The 17,690-nt window shown below is 39.0% G+C and overlaps 1 long non-coding RNA gene across 6 annotated transcripts in view; it reads right to left on the reverse strand.

Annotated features, from left to right (window-relative positions):
* The window catches only part of LOC106078911 (uncharacterized), a 37,943-nt gene that overhangs the window by 18,047 nt on the left and 2,206 nt on the right, over positions 1 to 17,690 (reverse strand). Inside the window, exon 1 of one of the 6 annotated variants that reach the window (XR_008778092.1) lies at positions 2,434 to 2,572. The exons of 1 other annotated variant lie outside the window; for it this stretch is intronic. This is a non-coding gene — a long non-coding RNA (uncharacterized LOC106078911). 4 more of the 6 variants (XR_008778095.1, XR_008778091.1, XR_008778093.1 and 1 more) reach the window with 4 other exon arrangements.

A 17,690-nucleotide genomic window follows, 5' to 3' on the forward strand; every position in this document is an offset into this window, starting at 1 on the left:
GAGTGAAATACAAATGAGCAAAAAAAATTATCGAACGAGAAAAATAATTACGGAGAGAAAGAGTTAAAGAAAAAAGATAACTTTTACATATAAAATTTTAAAAAAAGTTCTCCTTTCAAACCTGACGATCTATGGGACAGGTGACGTATAGGTCATCTGTTTCTTTGGCCAACGTTTAACGAGCAGGGTGTTATGTGGCCAGCACAACGATCATCCACCTTTATTTTTTCCAACTAAAGGCAGGTGAGTTGGGTGGACTCAGAGGCGCCCGAAAATAGCGAGATTAAAAATCCCACCGAGATTCGAACCCAGGATTCCCAGGTTAGGAAGCCAAGCGCTTAACCACTCAGCCAACGCGCCCCTAAATATCTACAAACTAGATCTATATATTACTTGAATTTGAAACACGTTTGTATATTATGCACTCTCAAATTAAATCATTAATAAATACAAAAAGGAAAGAGAGTTGTCGGTACTGAGTGAGACCGTGGGAATGGCGGTAGTTGCCTACCCCTGCCCCGTTCAAACTCTATCCTTTGGGGGAAGGGGGTATCTATTTTTAGTGGAAAAATCACGCAATTTGTGTCCCAAAATGTCACTAATATAAGTTCCTAAAATGAGCTTACACTGTCAGGACTAGCTTAAAAATAATTACGTACTACTGGAGGCTGGTGTGTGTGGATGCACTATTACCATTCGACAGCTCCGTGGAATCCGACAGTTATCCCGCTTGGGGGACGACCACAGTAATAAAAGCGATCTTATTAGCTGAGTGGCTAGCATGTACAGAGTAAAGTTACGTGGGCCTACACATGTAAAACTTAAACAAAGAAGGAAAGCGAATATAATTTCGTACTTTGCCTGAGGACGCCAGACATCTTATAGAATTAATTTGCGCACGTTGCCGGTCACACACACACACAAACACTCATAAATTACAACATAAATATACATACATATACATAAATACCTAAATACATACATACATACATATATACATACATACATACATTCATACGTACATACATACATACTTATATAACACATACATACATACATACATACATACATACATACATACATACATACATACATTAACACATACATACATACATACATACATACATACATACATACATACATACGTACGTACATACATAAATACGTACATACATACATACGTACATACATACATACATACATACATACATACATACATACACACATACATACATACATACATACATACGTACATACATACATACATACATACATACATACACACATACATACATACACACATACATACATACATACACACATACATACATACATACATACACACATACATACATACACACATACATACATACATACAAACATACATACATACTTACATACATACATACATACTTACATACATACATTCATACTTCTTGTAACGAATCTCACCATCCAGGCTCTCTGCAACTGCACCACACGACACCACCAACTTAAAGAACCTGACAACTCAGATTTCCTAATTAACGAAACAGTTCAATGTCCAATAAATCACAGCCAATACTGTACAATTGGCAACACGTGACACAAGACTGTACAACTATTTCTCCGTTAACCACCGTACCGCCGTATCGACTCTTGCGCTGGCCTCTCCGTCTCGTCTCGGACACGCAATGGGTTCAACTGTTCAAGACTTCACTCACTGGGCTCGTTGTGTCAGACTCGGTGTCAGACTCGATCGAAGATCAATATCAAGACGTTGCCTCGTACTTGCGAGATGTCTGACTGTACTTGACAGTACTCAGCACCGAACCGCCGCATATTCCGAAGGCCCCAACTGAATGCCACGTTTTTATTCCCTTTTCTACATTTATTTTTGGTATTTAGTTCTAAAAAAAAATAAGATAAATTTGGTTTTATTAATTGTATTCGTTTATTTGACCACTTTATACAAATACTCCTTCTTCCTTAGTGCTATTTGAACATGGAATGGGTTGCCTGAGCCAGCCAGGAAAACTAATGACGTGGCAGAATTTAAGTCAGGCTGAGCGGTAAAGCGCTTGGCTACCGAACCGGGGTCCGGGGTTCGAATCCTTGTGAAGTCTGGGATTTTTAATTTCGGGATCTTCGGGCGCCTCTGAGTTCACCCAGCTCTAATGGGTACCTGACATTAGTAAGGGAAAATTAATTTCGGTTGGTCGTTGTGCTGGCCACATGACACCCTCGTTAACCGTAGGCCACAGAAACAGATGACCTTTACATCATCTGCCCTATAGACCACAAGGTCTGAAAGGGGAACTTTACTTCTTTACGTTATGACTAGATTGACCTAGGAACACGCGTAAGAGGTAATCATTTTCTTTTTTGAAGTAACGTCTGTATTTTATAAGATATAAATAATATAGAAGTTATTTTTCAAGATTCTAAACAAACCTGAAATGTGTATCAATAGTCATACATAAGAAAGTATACGAGCCAATATTTAATCCGCTGCGAAATATTGATGAACATAATCAAACGAGAAACGTAAGGCCTAGCTCTGATGTTACCTTCAGGCACAAATTGCTTTTATTAAAAAAAGCTGCTATCACACACACTGTGAACTCTCTTGTGTTTCGCAACATATTGCTAGGACCGAAAGTGCATTAAAACATGTTTAGATTCACCTGGCGTTTTAATTGATTATATTCATTCAGAAAATGGAAGTATGCACCTTTTTTTAAAAAATAGAGTACTAATCAAATGACTTGCATAGATTGTTCTTACTAATCTGTGGGTGGCTATTGTGGGCGTTACATTAATACCTGTACTATGTGGATTGGTGATAATTATCACTTAACAGATTTGTACTAGAACAGGATGTCAAGCTAAGAATGTCACCTGGAGTGGTCCATCTAGATCTAGATACAGGTAAGTTAAAATGATCACCTAATTGATGATTGGTAAAGAGTTAATCTTTCATTCAGGTCCAATGGACGAAGCCTTTCTCTTTGGTTATGTAAATAATCTTTGTGATTTGCTAAAAGCGCATCTTTTAAAATAAATCTTATCTTATCTTATATAATACAGACGTTACTTCAAAAAAGAATTATGATTACGTCCTACGCGTCATGCATTCAGTCATGCATGTTAACCAATGACTTAAATTCTGCCAAGTCACAGGTTTTCCTGGCTAGCTCAGGCAACCCATTCAATGCTCTAATAGCACTAGGGAAGAAGGAGTAGGCCTATTTGTAGAAATTTGTCCTAGCATATGGGACGAGGAATGTGCCTTTATTTTTGTGTTTTTCTGAGTATTTTATTAAATTTTGTTTTTGTATCTGAAGATTTTGATTCAGTGTTATATGTATAATTGCTACTTTACTTTTGAGTCTTCTGTCCTGAAGGCTTTCTAAATAAATAATACTAAACACTGCTTATTTTATGAATTCAAGTAATCGTTTAACATGCATGACTAGATTGGCCTAGGGACACGCGATGGACGTAATCATCTTCCTTTTTAGAGTAACGTCTGTTTTTTATAAGAGTAAAATTTGTTTTACAATATCGACGTCTCAATTCTTTCTAATCAGAAATGCATAGTGATGGGCAAAAGTTAACTAAAAAGTTGCTAACTTTTAGTTTAACTAAAAAAAATTAGTTACGGCCAAAGTTTAATTAAAAAATAAAAGTTTAGTTAAAATCCTAGTTTAATTATTTTTTTTTAGTTACAAACTAAAAAGTTTAATTACAAATTTTACAAACTTTTTTAACATACATACCAATAAATATTTAGATCTATGTAATTTGGAGAATATAGATCTATATAATGAATAATAGAGAGGAGAATAAACAAGAGGGTGCACAGGTCACTAGAAAGCCTTTTGACCTTTACCCTATAATGGTCGCTATTCCCGCCTTTTCAAAAAAATACACGTGTTCATTATATTTCTAGCTAGTTTCACTGCTTGATAAATCCTGATTCTATATATCTACATTTTGCTCCTTTTTATTAAACACCAGTGTGTTCCTGTATAGCTGCAGGCAAAGAATTTTGCTTTACTATAGATCTAAAAGAAATGTCGACTCTTTATTTTAAAACTTTTTACTAGATCTAGAGTTTTAGAACTATTAGTTTAGTCTATTACTACTGAATACTACTATTAGATCAATAGTCATAATAGTCTATATATTTAATTATTTTAGTCTCTTAGTCTTAAGTAGAGTCTAACTCTTAGTAGTCTTAGTCTTAGATCTAGATGTAAATTTAAAATTATAAGTCAATAATATAATCTAGATCTATTAATTGAAATCTATGTTACTTTACTTTATTAGACTAGATCTATTAGTTTAGAGATTCTTGAGATAATATGTAACTATTCTAGAATTAGAGTCTAGATTAGAGTAGATATATCTAGATTACTTATTATACTAAGACCTAAGATGCATAGATGATAGATCTTTAATAGTCGTCACTATACTAGATCTAATACTAAATTAACTAAATCTAGACTACATTCTAGATCTACATCTATGATCTACTTCTATTATAATTATACTTATATCTACTATCTAGATCTATTAGATCTAGTATTATCTACTGGAGTATATAGATCTAAATACCCATACCTAGTTATAATCATAATTATGATATATAAAATCTCTAGATCTAGAGTTACTAAGATATCTACTAGACTAGACGTAGTACTAACTAGTATTTCTTAGATTATTTTTAGATTAAAATATTATAATTATTTGATCTAGGTCTAGGTCTAGTAGCTAGATCTAATTCTAGATCCAGGTTATATTTCTGATCATTTCGTTTGTAGAAGATATTAGATCCAGAATATTCTAGAATCTAGAGTTAGTTAGAGAGTCAACATGCAGTTTTATCATTACTTCTAAAAGATAACTTATAATACTTATATTAGAACTTTGATAATTACTTCTAATTTCTTTCTATAATAGTATCATTCTAGTGATTCTATTAAGATCTACATATATCCCATAAAGAAATTTAAATATTTTTTCATGTGCACAAACATTTTGCTAAAGAGATTGGTTGTGCTTTATACTTTATATTTTCATGTTTGGCTGTTTCGTCCTTAAAAAAAGGTCAAAATAGTTAGTAAAAGTTTAACTAAAGTTTTTTAGTTTAGTTTAACTAATTTTTTCAATTTGTGGTTAACTAAAAGTTTAATTACTTTTTTTTAGTTCAAACTTAGTTTTAGTTTAACTAAAAAAAATTAGTTTAGTTCCCATCACTAGAAATGCACAATACCTTTTTTTTTCACTATTTTGTCTACGCATTTTCCAGTTGTCAAAACAAAACAAAACAAAACATACACATGATTCACGATGATGAATAAGGATACTCAAGGGGCGCTACTCGTGAACATTAAGCATTCCTTCTTTGCCTCCCTTTTTACATATACATATTCCCAGATATAAGAATTGCAAGTGTTACATCAGTTAACTGCGAAGAATACGATGAGTAATGTGGTATGGTTGGGATTGCATAGATGTGTCATCTACTCAGTGCAAAAGCTGCCAAAAACATTCCGATTATTATCGTTGACTGTTTCTCTACAGTAACCAATAATAAACAACGCCTTTTTTTAAAAAAATAAAGCTTATATCAACTCTGGTAAAAAGTTTGTACACGTTTCCCCCCCCCCCCCCCCACATAATCTCGGATCAAGCTGAAATTTTGCACAATTATTTCTTTTACCCGACAAAACAAAAAGTAAATTCAAACAAAAATGAGTTAATTAACCATTGATAATTAATTATTTCGTTTAATTTCTCGTACGAAATTGTACTCGACTGATAATGTGGTATAAGCTGTCGCCTATATACTTGTAGAGAGATTATTTTTTTAAAATAACTAACAAAAGATATCTATAAAACCTATTTTCAGAAGTACTTCCATGGAACAGTGGTTAGTGTGTTGTCTTGGGGAGGCTGAGTAGCCTTCAGCTCTCGAGTTCGAATTCAGGTCATTCACCTTTTTTTTTATATAATACATTTCAAAAGCAAGCACACAGATACTGCTTCCTTCTCTTTCCATCACTTTCCAACGTCCAGACAAGTTTTAGGATCAAGCGTATTGAGAACGCTAAAACCACAAAATTGCGCTAACAAAAAAAAAACAATTGGTAAAAATATTTCTAATCGCACAGATTATCTTATCTTATATAATACAGACGTTACTTCAAAAAGAAGATAATTACTTCGTGCGCATCATGCATATTAACCAATGATTTAAATTCTGCCAAGTCACTGGTTTTCCCGTCAAGCTCATCAACACATTCCATGCTCTAATTGTTTTTAATATATGTGTGTCTCGGCGTGTTTGTAATATATGTGTGTCTCGGCGTGTTTGTAATAAATATTACAAACACGCCGAGACACACATATATTGAAAACATGCCGAGACACACATGTAATAAAAAAAAGAATAACAGCATGCGACTTTGCACTAGACATTTCAAGTGTACAAACACAGTAAGCTGAGGAAATCGCACTAATAATAGACATCAATGTTGTCACGCTTCCACGCACAAGCCGGCTTATTAAGTAAACTAAAAGTAGAGAGTGTATGTGAATGACCTGGTTAATAGGTCACGTGTAGAGGACTTTCAGAAACGTCCTGTGGGGAATCAGCGCCAAAGGCCCCCATTATCCCATTATCGTTGGGCAGGCGTTTATCTAACAAACAGGCGTTTATCTAACAAACAGGTGTTTATCTAACAAAGAGGCGTTTATCTAACAAACAGGCGTTTATCTAACAAACAGGCGTTTATCTAACAAACAGGCGTTTATCTAACAAACAGGCGTTTATCTAACAAACAGGCGTTTATCTAACAAACAGGCATTTATCTAACAAACAGGCTTTTACCTAACAAACAGGCGTTTATCTAACAAACAGGCGTTTATCTAACAAACAGGCATTTATCTAACAAAAAGGCGTTTATCTAACAAACAGGCGTTTACCTAACAAACAGGCATTTATCTAACAAACAGGCGTTTATCTAACAAACAGGCGTTTACCTAACAAACAGGCGTTTATCTAACAAACAGGCTTTTACCTAACAAACAGGCGTTTATCTAACAAACAGGCGTTTACCTAACAAACAGGCATTTATCTAGCAAACAGGCGTTTATCTAACAAACAGGCGTTTACCTAACAAACAGGCATGGACCGGGAGCTCTTCACTATTAGTCCTGTCTGAGGGTTCCTAGATGTGTAGCCATTAGCAGACCTGGGGACCGCACCGCGTACACAGTGCATCGCGCTCCGCAACGGGCCTGCTCGCTAAAAGCAGCCGGAGGCAGCTCTAACCATTGGGAAATAACCTCACATTCCTCATCCTATATGCTAGGACAAATTTTTACAAAGTGCTCCTTCTTCCCTAGTGCTATTAGAGCATGGAATGGGTTGCCTGAGCTAGCCAGGAAAACAAGTGACTTGGCAGAATTTAAGTCATTGGTTAATATGCATGACTGAATGCATGACGCGCAGGACGTAACCACCTTCTTTTTTGAAGTAACGTCTGTATTACATAAGATAAGATCATATTCCTAAACTGTAACCGCCACGTTCCGTGTGGTGACCGACACTACTATTGCTCTTATATGACGTCCCCATTTTGGAACGGTGCGGCGGACGTTTTTGAAACCTCGAGCTAGAAAATAAAAAAAAAAAGCTCACCCAAGGTACCCCCAAATGGGCCTTTTTCGCTTCCCGTTCTTTACTACTAGACCTTTACCCGGAGGCGCCACGCTATGGCGATGGGGGGGGGGGCTGAATCCTCCGCGTGTAGATAAACACACTCTTCCAGATGATCTCGAAGAGATGTTTTGGTAAGCATGTAGAGCTGTAGATGAGGACAGAAAAAGAAGGTTAAAGAAAAAGTTGTGAGGATTAAAGAAAAATATTTTTTTAGAAAACAGAGAACTGAAAAGCAGAGATAACTTTTTGGCCCATTGTCCAGTGATCAATATTTAATGACCAGTATAAATTTCTCGTTAGTACCTTCACTGTGCTTTACTATTTAACAATAATTATACAAATAATAATTATATCTTTCATACTTATTATTATTATAGCTTTTTATATAGCGCTACTTTCATGCTTATAGCATGCTCAAAGCGCTTTTGGTCCAATCTCATTTGTGGACCAGTGGGGGGAGGGGGTATCTAGGAGTTGGTTTTCCAGGCTGCCTTTAGACGCTCAGTAAACACAACTCTGCCCGAGTCGGGTGTCGAACCTCGAGCCCCCTTCTAGGTAGCCGAGACAAGCCAAGTTCAAGCGCACATGGCCTCTCGACCACGCTTCCCACTTATAGAGCACTATAGTCCAATAAGTCAGCTCTGCAAGGGTCTTTATCTGCAGCTGCGTAGATTAGGCCAGATCCGACCATATTTAACAACGGAGTCAACAAAAACGCTAGCTGTGGCATTCATACTCTCCCGCCTTGACTACCGCAAACGCCGTGCTAGCAGGTATACCTGATGACGAAATAGCCAAGCTGCAACGTATACAGAACAACGCCGCACGAATAGTACTTAGAAAAACAAGACGAGAGTCTGCTACTACGCTCTTGCGCACGCTCCATTGGCTTCCCGTGAAAGTGAGAATCGATTACAAGGTCGCCACACTTTGTCATCAGTGTATATATAACAATGAGATGCCCTTGTACCTTAGAGAACTGATTACTCTATGTGTCCCCCAGAGAGCCCTGCGCTCAATGGACTCAACGCTTTTAGTGATGCTACGTTTCTCCCTCAAAAGCTACGGGGTGCGGGATTTTTCAGTGCACGGACCAAAGGTTTGGAACTCACTCCCCATTGATCTCAGACAGACTACATGCTACATCACTTTTAAGAAGAACATGAAGACCTATCTGTTTAAAACAAACTTTTGTAGATTAATTGTCATTTTAGCTGTCGTGTTTGTGTTTGTAATGTTATTACAGCGCCTTGAGCCTACATTTTGTTTATTAACAGCGCTTTATAAATAAAATTATTATTATTATTAATCTCTTTTGTGGACCAGTGGAGGGGTATCTGGGAGAATGTTTTCCGTGCTGCCTTTAGGCGCTCAGTAAACACAACTCTGCTCAAGTCGTGTGTCAAACCCCGAACACCTTCCAAAGGTAGCCAAGCCAAGCGTACTTAGCCTCTCGACCATGCATCACACATTAATATTAGACGTCAGTCAAGTCATTAAGCTATTTGTACAAGTGACTTATGATTTATGTTTGTTAAGTCATCGCTGAATAACTTCTTAATGAACTGAGTTTGAAACTATTTAACTCAAGGTATTGTTACATCTCTCCTACTATCCAGGCTCTCTTCCAACTGAACCACACGACACAATGAACTTAAAGAACCTCACAACTCAGGGCTCCAAAGTAACAGTAATAGTTTTATTTCAAATACATTACAAACACTGTACAGTTGGCAACAACATCACACTAACTGTCCAAAACCTAGCCTTGCTCCGCCTGACTTCACACACCGTCTGTCTCTAACTTCGCCCCGTCTGGTCACATTGCGAGGTAACGTGAAGTCCAGTGATTCTGACACACTCGCTCTTATGTAGTGTCTCTACTGGCCTCGAACCTTCTTGACCATTCCAGTTGATTACTTTCGCCGTGACTTGCGTGCGTAATATTTACACACAATTCGTTGTCGAACTGGCGTGTACTGTCACTGGTCACGGTTGACCGCTCGTCTAGCGCCGGACTGGGGCGATTTCCGTAGGTTAAAAACACACACAGCCTACGACCATCTGTGTCCCCACCGAGTTTGTAACAGTATCTACATCGGTGGCTGAGTGGTTAAGCGCTTAGCATCCAAACCTGGGGTCTTGGATTCGAATCTCGGTGAAGACTGAGCTTCTGAATTTCGGGATTTGTACGGTGCCCCTGAGTCTAACCAACTGCCTGGCCGTGCGGTTTGCTCGCTGGACTGTCGTTCGAATTTATCGATGATCGAGGGTTCAAATCCTGCCCGCTCCCATCCCCCGTCGTCCTGCGGGAGGTTGGGACTAGGAAGTATACTATCTTCAACTCTGAAGGAACATCCGAAACATGTAAAACTTTTTACAACTCTAATGGGTACCTGACTTTAATCTTCTTTAATTTGCAATGCTATAAAGTAAGGTATAGTTCCCCTTTCAGACTCTTTGTGGTCAATATAGGGCAGATGATGTAAAGGTCATCTGTTTCTGTGGCCCACGGTTGACGAAGGTGTCATGTTGTCATCACAACGACCAACCGCCTTTATTTTTTCCAAACTCATTTCAGGTATCCATTAGAGCTGGGTGAATTCAGAGGCACCCAAGGATCCAAAAATTAAAAATCTCATTTTTCACCGAGATTCGAACTTCGGTTCGGAAGTCAAGCGCTTTAACGCTCAGCCACCGCGCAATGTTATAATGCAAACAAATGATCTTATATCTTAATATAAGCATAGCCGATTACCACTTCTGTTATTCTGTGTACAGAATTGATCTTGAAAAGCTTTTTATTTATATATTTTTACATGAATATCTTTTATAGAAGCGCATATAGGAGCCCATATAGGAACGCATTTAAGAGCGCATATAGTAGCCCATATAGAAACGCATTTAAGAGCGCATATAGTAGCCCATATAGGAAGGCATTTAAGAGCGAATATAGGAGCCCATATAGGAGGGCATTTAAGAGCGCATATAGTAGCCCATATAGGAGGGCATTTAAGAGCGCATATAGGAGCCCATATAGGAGGGCATTTAAGAGCGCATATCGTAGCCCATATAGGAGGGCATTTAAGAGCGCATATAGAAGCCGATATAGGAACGCATTTAAGAGCACATATAGGAGCCCATATAGGAACGCATTTAAGAGCGCATATAGGAGCCCATATAGGAGGGCATTTAAGAGCGCATATAAGAGCCCATATAGAAACGCATTTAAGAGCGCATATAGGAGCCCATATAGGGGGGGGGAATTTAAGAGCGCATATAGTAGCCCATATAGGAGGGCATTTAAGAGCGCATATAGGAACGCATTTAAGAGCGCATATAGGAACGCATTTAAGAGCCCATATAGGAACGCATTTAAGAGCGCATATAGGAGCCCATATAGGAGGGCATTTAAGAGCGCATATAGTAGCCCATATAGGAGGGCATTTAAGAGCGCATATAGGAGCCCATATAGGAGGGCATTTAAGAGCGCATATAGGAGCCCATATAGGAGGGCATTTAAGAGCGCATATCGTAGCCCATATAGGAGGGCATTTAAGAGCGCATATAGAAGCCGATATAGGAACGCATTTAAGAGCACATATAGGAACGCATTTAAGAGCCCATATAGGAACGCATTTAAGAGCGCATATAGGAGCCCATATAGGAGGGCATTTAAGAGCGCATATAGTAGCCCATATAGGAGGGCATTTAAGAGCGCATATAGGAGCCCATATAGAAACGCATTTAAGAGCGCATATAGGAGCCCATATAGGGGGGGGGGAATTTAAGAGCGCATATAGTAGCCCATATAGGAGGGCATTTAAGAGCGCATATAGGAACGCATTTAAGAGCGCATATAGGAACGCATTTAAGAGCCCATATAGGAACGCATTTAAGAGCGCATATAGGAGCCCATATAGGAGGGCATTTAAGAGCGCATATAGTAGCCCATATAGGAGGGCATTTAAGAGCGCATATAGGAGCCCATATAGGAGGGCATTTAAGAGCGCATATCGTAGCCCATATAGGAGGGCATTTAAGAGCGCATATAGAAGCCGATATAGGAACGCATTTAAGAGCACATATAGGAGCCCATATAGGAACGCATTTAAGAGCGCATATAGGAGCCCATATAGGAGGGCATTTAAGAGCGCATATAAGAGCCCATATAGAAACGCATTTAAGAGCGCATATAGGAGCCCATATAGGGGGGGGGAATTTAAGAGCGCATATAGTAGCCCATATAGGAGGGCATTTAAGAGCGCATATAGGAACGCATTTAAGAGCGCATATAGGAACGCATTTAAGAGCCCATATAGGAACGCATTTAAGAGCGCATATAGGAGCCCATATAGGAGGGCATTTAAGAGCGCATATAGTAGCCCATATAGGAGGGCATTTAAGAGCGCATATAGGAGCCCAAATAGGAGGGCATTTAAGAGCGCATATCGTAGCCCATATAGGAGGGCATTTAAGAGCGCATATAGTAGCCCATATAGGAGGGCATTTAAGAGCGCATATAGTAGCCCATATAGGAGGGCATTTAAGAGCGCATATAGGAGCCCATAAAGGAGGGCATTTAAGAGCGCATATAGGAGCCCATATAGGAACGCATTTAAGAGCGCATATAGGAGCCCATATAGGAACGCATTTAAGAGCGCATATAGTAGCCCATATAGGAACGCATTTAAGAGCGCATATAGGAGCCCATATAGGAGGGCATTTAGGAACGCATATAGTAGCCCATATAGGAGGGCATTTAAGAGCGCATATAGGAGCCCATATAGGAGCCCATATAGGAACGCATTTAGGAACGCATATAGGAGCGCATGTAATGCCAAGATTATATTCTATTTTAAATTATCGCTACCCATTAGGATTTAATATTGTTTATATAATTTTCCCTTCCTCAGGTAAAATTTTAAAAAAAGCTTATAATAAAAAAATGTTGATTGATACTTCGGGGCCGATGAGTTTGTGTTTCGACACAAACTGTCTTTGTAACCTTGTTATTTATTAATTTTGTCCCACTAATTAAGATTCTAAACACACATATACACACAGTTTCAGGTTTAGCTCTGCATTTAGAACATCCCAAAATGAACAATAGTTTTTGGAATAAAGTTAAATGAGGTGGCCCTAAAACAAACATAGCTTCCGCTAAAAGTGCTCTAGCGTTTTGTTATTGTATTTTTATTTGACATTTCCGTTGTGTGACAGACTGCCAACTTAAATAGATTCTAAAATGCATGTGCACATGTCAAAATTTGTCATCCGCCAATGAAGTTTCTAAAACTGTCAATCACAGGACATCGTCTCTTGTAGTTTACTTTTTTTCTTTTCTGAGCTTTTGTTCATGTCAAAGTGAACGTTCTTCTCTTTTCTTCTCTTCTCTTTTCTTCTCTTCTCTTCTCTTCTCTTCTCTTTTCTTCTCTTCTCTTTTCTTCTCTTCTCTTTTCTTCTCTTCTCTTCTCGTCACTTTTCTTATCTTCTCGTCTCTTTTCTTCTCTTCTCGTCTCTTCTCGTCTCTTCTCTTTTCTTCTCTTCTCATCTCTTTTCGTCTCTTCTCTTTTCTTATCGTCTCTTCTCTTTTCTTCTCTTCTCTTCTCTTATCGTCTCTTCTCTTATCGTCTCTTCTCTTTTCTTTTCTTTTCTTCTCTTCATTTCTCTTTTCTTCTCTTCATTTCTCTTTTCTTCTCTTCTCTTTTCTTCTCTTCTCTTATCGTCTCTTCTCTTTTCTTCTCGCCTCTTTTCTTTTCTTCTCTTTTCTTTTCTTCTCTTCTCTTCTCTTATCGTCACTTCTCTCTTCTTCTCTTATCGTCTCTCCTCTTTTATTCTCCTATCTTATCTTTTCTTCTCTTCTCTTCTCGTCTCTTCTCTTTTCTTCCCTTATCGTCTCTCCTCTTTTCTTCTCTTCTCTTATCTTCTCTTATCTTCTGTTATCTTCTCCTATAAAATACAGATAATGATTACGTCCTACGCGTGTTCCTAAGCCAATTTAGTCATGCATGTTAACCAATTACCTAAATTCTGCCAAGTCACTGGTTTTCCTGGCTGACTCAGGCAACCCATTCCATGCTCTAATAGCACTAGGGAAGTAAGAGCATTTGTAATGCTAATGTAGGTCTTAAGAGGCCGACAGCGTAAACTTCATAAATTGTCTGTAGAATTTCGAATGTTTTAAATATCATTCCACTGCTCCGTTTTCTTGAAGCCTGGAGTTTACAGTGTCAACATAATCAAAGGGAAACAAGCTATGTGTAGTTTTTGCAGCTTGAGTTTAAAAACACATTATTATCGTCTGGCTTCTTTTGTCTTCCTCAATAACCTAATCTATCTTCTTTTCATTTCCAGTTTTAAAAAAAAAAGGTAAAACTTCAGAATTATTTTTTGCTTTTTCTTTTCAGAGAAGAATACATGTCATTCAATGCTGTTGAAATATTGGATCGGTCCAGGCTCTAGCAGATTAAAGGTCGTTATCCTCTTTCTCACATACATACAAGCACACCACCTCATGCACATTTACATATTTACAAAGGAACATAAAAAAGTTTTAGACATAAACCATTTCACACCCTTTAAATTATCAAATTAACCACGTCTCTGTTTATTTTCAGAAAATCCTTAAAAAAAAAAGAAAAATTTCATGGAATTCCAGAATCAAATCGAAAATGCAAGTATAGAATTTCAACGAAAAGCATTGTTACTATGTTTAGAAGACATGCTCTAAGAATAAAACAGAAAAGCCAAAACAATACAAAAAACAATGACGTCAATTGCATTGTTATCTGGCAATGTGTTTGATGTCTCTAAGTCTCTAAACCTCCGAGCACAGTGTGAGATGCAGATTCGGAATTCTGTTTTATTTTAAGCAGTATCGGAGATGCTCATGAGACAATAGATAATCCATAAATAGTATCTTTGTTTTTTGAAGTTTCTAGTGTACAACTCTATCGAATTATTGACTAACTATTCTTTTTAAAAACCATTTAATAACTGTCCTGCACTTTTTACCAAAAGTATCAAGTTACTCTGTCTGTCTGTCTGTCTGACCAAATCTTGTAAACGTTATTTCTCTCACTTTATATTCTGGGATCAAGTTGAAATATACTAAGCTAAAGGGGGATAAGCCTTGTGTAGAGAATTCGTTTTTTTCGCTAACAATTTTACATTAACTATGAAAACTTCTAATTTAATAAGTACTTGAATAGCTTAGTGGCTAGCGCTCTGACATTATGTTCGAAAACAGGCTCGAGTTTTTTTTATCAATCGCTTTTGAAAAGGCAGCACAGAAACCTTCTACCAGACACCCCTTCTCCCTATTAGTTCACAAGATTTATTGGACCATAGCGCAATGAAAGGCACTCTAAATAAAGACAATCTGCAACATAAAATTCTCGGTCCTGACCACTCTTAATCACTAAATCTACCACTTGCCTTGAACGATGAAATACGAAAATTCAACCTATATGTTCGTAGTCTTTATCTTAGGACAACTAGGCCAAGATCGAAAGCACAGTGCATGAATTAATGTAAATCTCATGTTTTAATGGTAGGACTTTCACATTTGTCATGTGACTAGCACGGCGACCAATTGTCTTTACTTATTCATTTATGTCAAGTACCAGGGACCCTTGTAGCACGGGACGTAAAGTCTGGAAACTTCTCAAACGCCCAAACTGAAAAGATGAGTGGTGTCATCTAGACAAGAAAGGATTAAGCCATTTTGGCACGATTCCGCACTGGGCACAGCCCGCTAGGAGCCTACTTCGCTAGGATCCGAGAGAACCACGATACCAGATGTCGACACTGCCCGCTAGGAGCCTACTTCGCTAGGATCCGAGAGAACCACGATACCAGATGTCGACACTGCCCGCTAGGAGCCTACTTCGCTAGGATCCGAGAGAACCACGATACCAGATGTCGACACTGCCCGCTAGGAGCCTACTTCGCTAGGATCCGAGAGAACCACGATACCAGATGTCGACACTGCCCGCTAGGAGCCTACTTCGCTAGGATCCGAGAGAACCACGATACCAGATGTCGACACTGCCCGCTAGGAGCCTACTTCGCTAGGATCCGAGAGAACCACGATACCAGATGTCGACACTGCCCGCTAGGAGCCTACTTCGCTAGGATCCGAGAGAACCACGATACCAGATGTCGACACTGCCCGCTAGGAGCCTACTTCGCTAGGATCCGAGAGAACCACGATACCAGATGTCGACACTGCCCGCTAGGAGCCTACTTCGCTAGGATCCGAGAGAACCACGATACCAGATGTCGACACTGCCCGCTAGGAGCCTACTTCGCTAGGATCCGAGAGAACCACGATACCAGATGTCGACACTGCCCGCTAGGAGCCTACTTCGCTAGGATCCGAGAGAACCACGATCCCAGATGTCGACACTGCCCGCTAGGAGCCTACTTCGCTAAGATCCGAGAGAACCACGATACCAGATGTCGACACTGCCCGCTAGGAGCCTACTTCGCTAAGATCCGAGAGAACCACGATACCAGATGTCGACACTGCCCGCTAGGAGCCTACTTCGCTAAGATCCGAGAGAACCACGATACCAGATGTCGACACTGCCCGCTAGGAGCCTACTTCGCTAAGATCCGAGAGAACCACGATACCAGATGTCGACACTGCCCGCTAGGAGCCTACTTCGCTAGGATCCGAGAGAACCACGATACCAGATGTCGACACTGCCCGCTAGGAGCCTACTTCGCTAAGATCCGAGAGAACCACGATACCAGATGTCGACACTGCCACGCAGTAGACGATACCGTAGAGCACATCCTCTACGACTGCAGGATGCTCGGAAACACTTTCAAGGATACGACTAGTCATGAAACAGATAAATCTGGTACATGCGGAGGTCTCGCCTTGTACAGAGACAGGTGAACCCAACAGAACACTGCCAGATACCTGGACCCTGCTATAAGTGATTAATCACAGCAAGGAGCCTTAGTGCACGGGGGCTTACAAATGGTACCCATTAGAGTTGGGTGGACATAAAGTTCAAAAGTCGTAACCAGGACACATTTTTGAGACTCCTCAATTCTGAAGCCAAGCGCTTTACCATGCGGGCAACAAGCCCCAATTAAGCCAAATAAAGAAAGCAGGTTCAGTTGATGTTAATCCTCCTTCTTCTAATTTAAAAGCCTATATCAACTCTCTCTGTCAGTCCGTCAGTCTGTCTGTCCGTCCGGTTCATTTTTTTGCACACGTTATTTCTCCCACTTTCCAGTCTCGGATCGAGTTGAAATTTTGCATGTTTATTAATTTCTCCTTGAAAAATATTAATTCAGTAAAAAAAAAATCAACCAATTAATGTATTAACTAGTGATAATTAATTAATTTAGTTTGATATTGATTTATTAAGGGGGGAATGAATATTACTGTACTGATATAAGTGTCTATAAATATGCAGCTTGTTTTAATATTATATTTTAATATAATTATTATCGTTAGATAAAAATCTCATATATTCATTTAATTTTAACAATCTATTTTACTGTTATGTATATTTTAAAATACATCTGTGCGACAATCCATGAATGTGGGATGCGTAGTCGAGAGGCTAAGTACGCTTGAACTTGGCTTGGCTTGGCTACCTATGAAGGGGGCTCGAGGTTCGACACCCGAGACCATAGCGCTCTGAGCTATGAGCAAGAAAGTAGTGCTATGACACACTGCACCTAATGACGCCACTAAAATGTGAGGTGACAAGACAATCTGTCAACCAAAAGTTTTTAATAAGAATCATTTTTTTAAAAAATGTCAACCTGTACACAATAGATGACCTTTGCCTGAGAGGATGTGGCGTGAGATAATATGGCATGTCACGCCCCCAAGTGTCGCCAAAAACCATTGTCACCTTATTAGGCATGCTTTTTTTCCCCCTCCTTGTTATGGGCTATATAGGAGCGGTTCTCAAACTGTGAATCGACTTCCTCCCATGATGGC

The sequence above is a fragment of the Biomphalaria glabrata genome, chromosome 5 (genome assembly GCF_947242115.1).
Source record: "Biomphalaria glabrata chromosome 5, xgBioGlab47.1, whole genome shotgun sequence".
NCBI classification, from domain to species: Eukaryota; Metazoa; Mollusca; class Gastropoda; family Planorbidae; genus Biomphalaria; species Biomphalaria glabrata.